The 7155-nt window shown below is 46.9% G+C and overlaps 1 protein-coding gene across 4 annotated transcripts in view; it reads right to left on the bottom strand.

Annotated features, from left to right (window-relative positions):
* The window catches only part of LOC109923055 (toll-like receptor 13), a 35380-nt gene that overhangs the window by 10831 nt on the left and 17394 nt on the right, over positions 1-7155 (bottom strand). The window lies entirely within an intron of this gene.

Here is a 7155-nt window from a genome sequence, read left to right as displayed (position 1 = left end):
GCCAGGCAACATCAGAGCAGCTGGAAAGTTGATGTTTCGTGTTGGGACCCTTCTTCAGAAACGTCCTGCTGTGTTCCTCCAGCTCCACACTGTGTTATCTAATATCGACCCAGAATTGTCACAAAGTCTGAATGGACGTTTCTGAAGAAGGATCCCAACACGAAACATCAACTTTCCAGCTGCTCTGATGTTGCCTGGCCTGCTGTGTTCCTCCAGCTCCACACTGTGTTATCGCTGACTCCAGCATTGGCAGTTCTTACTATTTCTGGGTCAATATTAATTGCATTGTCCAACTATCCCCCCAGAGGTCTGAGTCAATCCCAAGTTAATCCCATTGCCTTGTTCTCCTATAGCCCTGTGTCAATCCCAAACTAAGCCCACTGCCCCACATTCCCCATAGCCTGTGTTAATCTGCAAACTAGTCCCACAGCTCTACAATGTCCCTAAAGTCCTTTATCAATCCCAAATTGATCACAATCCCAAATTGATCCTATTGCCCTGCTCTCTCCCCATAGCCCTGTATCAATCCCCAACCTAATCCCACGACCCTTCCCCATAGCCCATTATCAATCTCAAACTAATTCCACTGCCCCACAGTCCTGTATCACTCCCATACTAATCCCACTAACCCTCCTCATAGCCCTTTAACACTCCCAAACTAACCCCACTGCCCCACGCTTCTGCATCACTCCCCAAGTCCCAATACCGTGTGCCGTCCCTATACCATAGAATCACAGAATTCCTACAGTGTGGAAACAGGCCATTTGGCCAAACAAGTCTACACCGACCCTCTGAAGAGCATCTCACCCAGACCCATCTCTGTACCGTTTCCCTATAACCCGACATTTCCAATGGCTAACGCACCTAACCTATACATCCCTGAACACTTTGGGCAATTTAGCATGGCCAAGCCATGTAACTTGCACATCTTTGGACTATGGGAGGAAACCAGAGCACCTGGCGGAAATCCATGCAGACACGGGGAGAACATGCAAACTCCACACAGACAGTTGCCTGAAGATAGAACTGAACCTAGGTCCCTAGGTTCCCTGTGATGCAGCAGTGCTAACAGCTGAGCCACCATAGAATCATACAGTACAGTGAAGGCCCTTCAGCCCATCAAGTCTGTACTGTCGTAAAGCACTAAATCTACTCTAGTCCCACTTTCCAGCACTTGGCTCGTAGGCTCAAAAGTCATGATGCTTTCAATGCCCATCCAAGTGATTTTAAAGGTTGTGAGGTTACCAACATCATTTATCCTCCCAGTAAGTGCACTCCAGACCCGTATCAGCCTCTGGATTAAAAAAAAATTTCCTCAAATCCCCTCGAAACCTCATGATTTTCACCTTAAAACTATCAGCCATTGTTATTGATGGTTCAACTGAGAAGAACAGCTGCTTCCTATCCACACTGTCCATGTCTGTCATAATCTTATACACTTCTATCAGGTTCCCTCTCAGTCTTTTCTGCTCCAAAGTAAACAACTTGAGATTATCCAGCCAATCTCTGTAGCTAAGATGCTTCCTCCCAGACAACATCCCAGTGAATCAACCCCAGTACAATCACATCCTTCCAAATGCATGACAAACATACCAGCTGTACTCTAACCAAAGTCCTGTAGAGCTCCAATATAACCTTTCTGCACTTATAATCTCTGCCTTGACTGATAAAGGCAAGTGTCCCTTATGTCTTCTTAAATACCCTATTAACCTGTCCTTCACTTTCAGGGATCTGAACAAGCATCCCAAGCACCCACTCTGTTCTGCTGAGCTTCCTAGTGTCCTACCTTTCATTCAGCACTCCCTCGTCTTGTTATTTCTTCTTAAGTGCATCACTTCGTATTTAAATTCCATCTGCCACTGATCTGCCCATCTGACCAATCCATCTATATCCTCCTGTAACCAAAGGCCTTTTCTCCTCACTGTCAACCAACTGATCAATCATCCACAAACTTTCTCATCACCCTCCACGTTCTCACCTATTTCGTTTCAAATCATAAACAATAAGGGACCCAGTATTGAACTCCTGTAGAATGCCACTGCACACCAGACTCCAGTCACACAAACAGCCTTCTACCACTACCCTCTGTCTCCTGTCACTTAGTCAATTTAGGATCCATCTTGCCAAGTTATCCTGGATACCATGTGCCTTTTCCTTCTTTATCGGTATCCCGTATGGGTGTCAACAGCCTTACTGAAATCCATACAAACTACATAAACTGCACTACCCTCATCTAAACACCTGGTCGCCTCCTTGAAAATTTCAACCAGATTTGTCAGACGTGACCGCCCTCTGACAAAGCAATGCTAGCTATCCCTGTTCAAATCCTGCCTTTCTAAGTGGGGATTAATCCTTTCCCTCAGAATGTTCTCCAATATTTCCCCTACCACTGATGTGAGTTCTCTGGTCCAACTCTACCACACTCCACTTCTTGAAAAGTAGAACTACATTAGCTGTTCTTTAGTTTCTCTGGCCTCTGGCTAGTGAGGAATTAAAAATTTGGGTTAGGACCCTGCATAAATCCCCAAACTAATTCCATTTCCCTGCTGTCTGCCCCATAACCCTGTATCCATCCCCAAACTAATTGCACTATTCCCTTCTCACCCCTAAGGTCTGTATCAATCCCAAATGAGTGGACGTCACAGAGAGATGGGAGAGATGTAAGGGCTAGAGGACATTAGAGGGATAGGGAGGCGTGTAGGGCTGGAGGGTGATTACAGGGATTTGAGGGCATTGGGGTTGGAGGAGGCTACAGAGATAGGGAAGGAAGTAGAAGCTGCAGGAGGTTACAGAGACAGGGAGAGGCATATGATTTACAGGAGGTTACAGGAATAAGGAAGGGTGTAGATGCTGGAGAAGGTTACAGAAATAAGGAGCGGTGTTGAGGCTTGATGAGGTTAGGGAGATTTGGTTTGATTTATTATTGTCACATGTAATCAGATACAGTGAAAAGCATTTATTCCATGTTAACCAGGCAAATCATATCTTACATAAGTACATCAGGGTAATAGAACAGAATGCAGAACGCAGTGTTCCAGCTACAGAGAAGGTGCAGGGAAAGATCAACTCTGATATATAAGAGTAAGTATGACAACAGCAGGGAGGAAGCTGTTCTTGAATCTCTTGATGTGTTTTCAAACTTCTGTATCTCCTGCTCGATGCAAGAGAGTATAACCAGGGTGGAAGGGGTCTTTGGTTATGTGCTGCTTTCCTGAGGCAGTGGTAAGTGTAGAGAGGGAAGGATGTGGCAGGTTACAGAGATTAAACATAGAACATAGAACATAGAACACAGAACAGTACAGCATAGTACAGGCCCTTCGGCTCACGATGTTGTGCCGAACTTTTACCCTACCTTAGGGTCTATCTAACCTCCAACCCTTATACTATTATCCATATGCCTATCTAATAGCCATTTAAATGACCCTAATGAGGCCGACTCCACTACCCTCTCTGGCAATGCATTCCATGCCCCAACCACTCTCTGAGTAAAGAACCTACCTCTGATGTCTCTCCTATATCTACCTCCACTCACTTTAAAACTATGTCCCCTCGTAATAGCTACCTCCATCCTAGGAAAATGTCTCTGGCTGTCCACTCTATACGTCTGATCATTTTGTACACCTTTATCAAGTCACCTCTCATCCTTCGTCATTCTAAAGAGAAAAGCCCTAGCTCTCTCAACCTTTCCTTGTAAGACCTTCCCTCCATTCCAGGCAACATCCTGGTAAATCTCCTCTGCACCTTTTCCACATCTTTCCTGTAATGAGGCAACTAGAACAGGACACAATACTCCAGATGTGGCCGAACCAGGCTTTTGTATAGCTGGAGCATAACTTCACGGCTCTTGAACTCAGTCCCTCTATTAATGAAAACTAACACACCATACGCCTTCTTAACAACTCTATCCACCTGGGTGGCCACTTTCAGGGAACTGTGGACATGAACCCCGAGATCCCTCTGCTCCTCCACACTGCCAAGAATCTTTTCGTTAACCCTGTATTCTGCTTTCAAGTTTGTCCTTCCAAAATGAATCACCTCACACTTTTCAGGGTTAAACTCCATCTGCCACTTCTCAGCCAAGCTCTGCATTCTATCAATGTCCCTTTGTAACCCATGGACAATGACAGACACTTGGGCTTTGAAATTAATAATCCACACCGTTGCTAGGCACATGTGGGATAGTAGGTATGTAGGAGTTTACAGAGATGGGGAGAGGTGTAGAGGGTGGAGTAGGGTACAGACATCATAGAATTCCTACAGTGTGGAAGCAGGCCATTTGGCCCATCAAATCCATACCAACCCTCCAAAAAGCAGCCCACCCTGAGCCACCGTATCCCTGTAACTCTACATTTCCTATGGCTAATTCACCTAGCCTGCACATCCCAGGACACTATGGGCAATTCAGAATGGCCAAACCACCTAACCTGCACATCTTTGGACTGTGGGAGGAAACCGGAGCAAACCCACACAGACACAGGGAGACTCTACAAATTGGACACAAACAGTTGCAGGAATTGAACCTGGGTCCCGGTCACTGTGAAACAACAGTGTTGACCACTGAGTTACTATGCCACCCTACAAAGAGACATAGGTTGGGGGACATTACAGTGACAGGAAGGAGTTTAGGGACTGGGGATGTTACAGATATAAGGAGGGGTTTTGGGGCTGGACAACACAGAAACAGACCCTGCAGTCCAACCCGTCCATGCCGAACAGATATCCTGAATTAATCTAGTCTCATTTGCCAGCATTTGGCCCTTATCCCTCTAAACACTTCCTGTTCATATACCCATCCAGATGCCTTTGCAAGCCCATCCAGCCTTTCCCCATATGTCAGTCCTGCCATCCTGGGAATCAGTCTGGTGAACCTTCGCTGGTCTCCCTCAATAGCAAGAATGTCCTTCCTCAGACTACGAGACCAAAACTGCGCACAATACTCAAGGCCTTGTATAACTACATCCTTACTCCGATACTCAAATCCTCTCACAATGAAGGCCAAAATGCCATTAGCTTTCCTCACCGCCTGCTGCACCTGCATCCCAACCTTCAACAACTACTCCATGATACCCTGGTCTCGGTGCACCTCACCTTTTGCTGAATTGCCACCATTCAGATAATAATCTGCCTTCCTGTTTTTGTGACCAAAGTGAATAACCTCACATTTATCCACATTACATTGCATTTGATCAGTATTTGCCCTCTCAGCCAGTCTGACCATTGCAAATGCTCTTAGTTGTAGGCTATTGTAGCTAGTGATATCTTGGTTTTTACTGAGCTCAAAAAAGTACATCCCTCGTGAGTAAGAATGGTGACTGACGAATCTGGACCACCCAAAAAGGTACCAGAAATGTACAACTTCTGGGGGAAATGTAAATTTCTGGATGAATTCTTGGAATAGCACGACTGCTGTATGGAGAGAGACTGGATCTGTATTTACTGGAGTTCAGAAGAGTGTGGAAGGGATACCATAGAAACCTATCAAATTCTAACAGGACTAGGCAGGAAGGATGTTCCCAATGACCAAGGGAGTCCAGAACCAGGGGGTCATAGTTTTAGGATAAGGGGTAGGACTGAGATGAGGACAAACGTCTTCACCCCGAGGATGGCGAACGCTCCAGGTCAGCTGCATCCTTTTCTCTCTCCCTTTCTTCTTTTCTCTTCTTTTCATCTTCCTGATGTTGTGGGGAGGTTGTAAAGGTGGCAGTGCTTGGAGTGGGGACTACTAGCTTCAGCAGGCCTGCAGCCTGGATTCTTGATGGTGGTGGCCAGGCTTTGGCTGCAGCAATGGCAGAGTGGGGACTCCAGGCTGTGGTAGGCTAGAAGCGGGAATTCTTGACAGCAGTGTCAGGTCATTGACTGAGGCAGTGTCAGTGCTCGGAGTGGGGACTCCTTGCTTCAGTTGGCCTGGAGCAAGGAATTTTGAAAATGGTGACAGGTCATTGATTGCAGTGGTGTCGGTGCTAGTGTGGGGACTCCTGACCTTGGTAGGCTCAGAGCAGGGACTCCTGGCTTCAGTAGGCCCGAAGCAGGGACTCCTGGCTTCGGTAGGCTTGGAGCACGGACAGAGCAGGGACCCATGCCTTCAATAGGCCTGGAGCAGGGACTCCTGCCTTCGGTAGGCTCAGAGCAGGGACTCCTGGCTTCAGTAGGCTGGAGGAGGGTCACCTGGCTTCAGTAGGCCTGGAGAAGGGACTCCTGCTTTTGGTGGGCTCAGAGCAGGGATTCCTGGCTTCGGTAGGCCCGAAGCAGGGACTCCTGGCTTCGGTAGGCCTGGAGGAGGGTCACCTGGCTTCAATAGGCCTGGAGAAGGGACTCCTGCCTTCGGTAGGCCCGAAGCAGGGACTCCTGACTTTGGTAGGCCCGGAGCCAGGATTCCTGGCTTCAGTAGGCCCGCAATGGGGATTCCTGAATTCCGCAGGCTCCGAGCAAGGACACTTGGCAGTGTCGACGAGACAGTGGCAGCATTAGGAAACCGGATGTCCTGGGGCATCAGTGTCATCATTGTTGTACCTGGAATGGGAGCCCTTTGAGGCCGACCTTGCAGAGAAATTGCAGAAGCCTTGGAACCGTGTTTGGGACACCGGTTGATGAAGATGAACTCTATTTAAGTACTTTCTTTTTATTCGTTTGTAACTTGAAATGGCACCGGATTGTGGCGACAAAACACTTTTTACCTTATCTCCCTGGATATATGTGACAACAAAAATCTTACATCAAATCATTCATCATCTGTGGAATTCTCTGCCACACAAAGCAGTTGAGGCCAAGATATCGAATATTTTCAAAAAGGAGTTGGATATAGTTCTTTGGGCTAAAGGAATCAAAGGGTATGGAGAGAAAATGGGAACAGGGGTCTGAGTTGGATGATCAACCATGATCCAATTAAATGGGGGAGCAGGCTCGAAGGTTGATGAAATTGATGAGGGCAGAATGATAGACATTGCTTACTTGGATTTTAGTAAACCCTTTGACAAAGTTCTGCATAGTAGACTAATTGGTAAAGTTAGATCACATTGGATGCAGGGTGACCTTTCCAATTGGATACAAAATTGGCTTGATGGTAGGAGACAGAGAGTGATAGTGGAGATGGCAGCATCATAGGAGCTGACTCTCTGCTCCTATGATGCTGCTTGGCCTGCTGTGTTCATCCAGCCC

The sequence above is a fragment of the Rhincodon typus genome, chromosome 46 (genome assembly GCF_021869965.1).
Source record: "Rhincodon typus isolate 14 chromosome 46, sRhiTyp1.1, whole genome shotgun sequence".
In the NCBI taxonomy this organism is placed as follows: domain Eukaryota; kingdom Metazoa; phylum Chordata; class Chondrichthyes; order Orectolobiformes; family Rhincodontidae; genus Rhincodon; species Rhincodon typus.
Note: the sequence above shows the minus strand (reverse complement) of the source record. Positions and strands in the feature narration are given on the sequence as shown.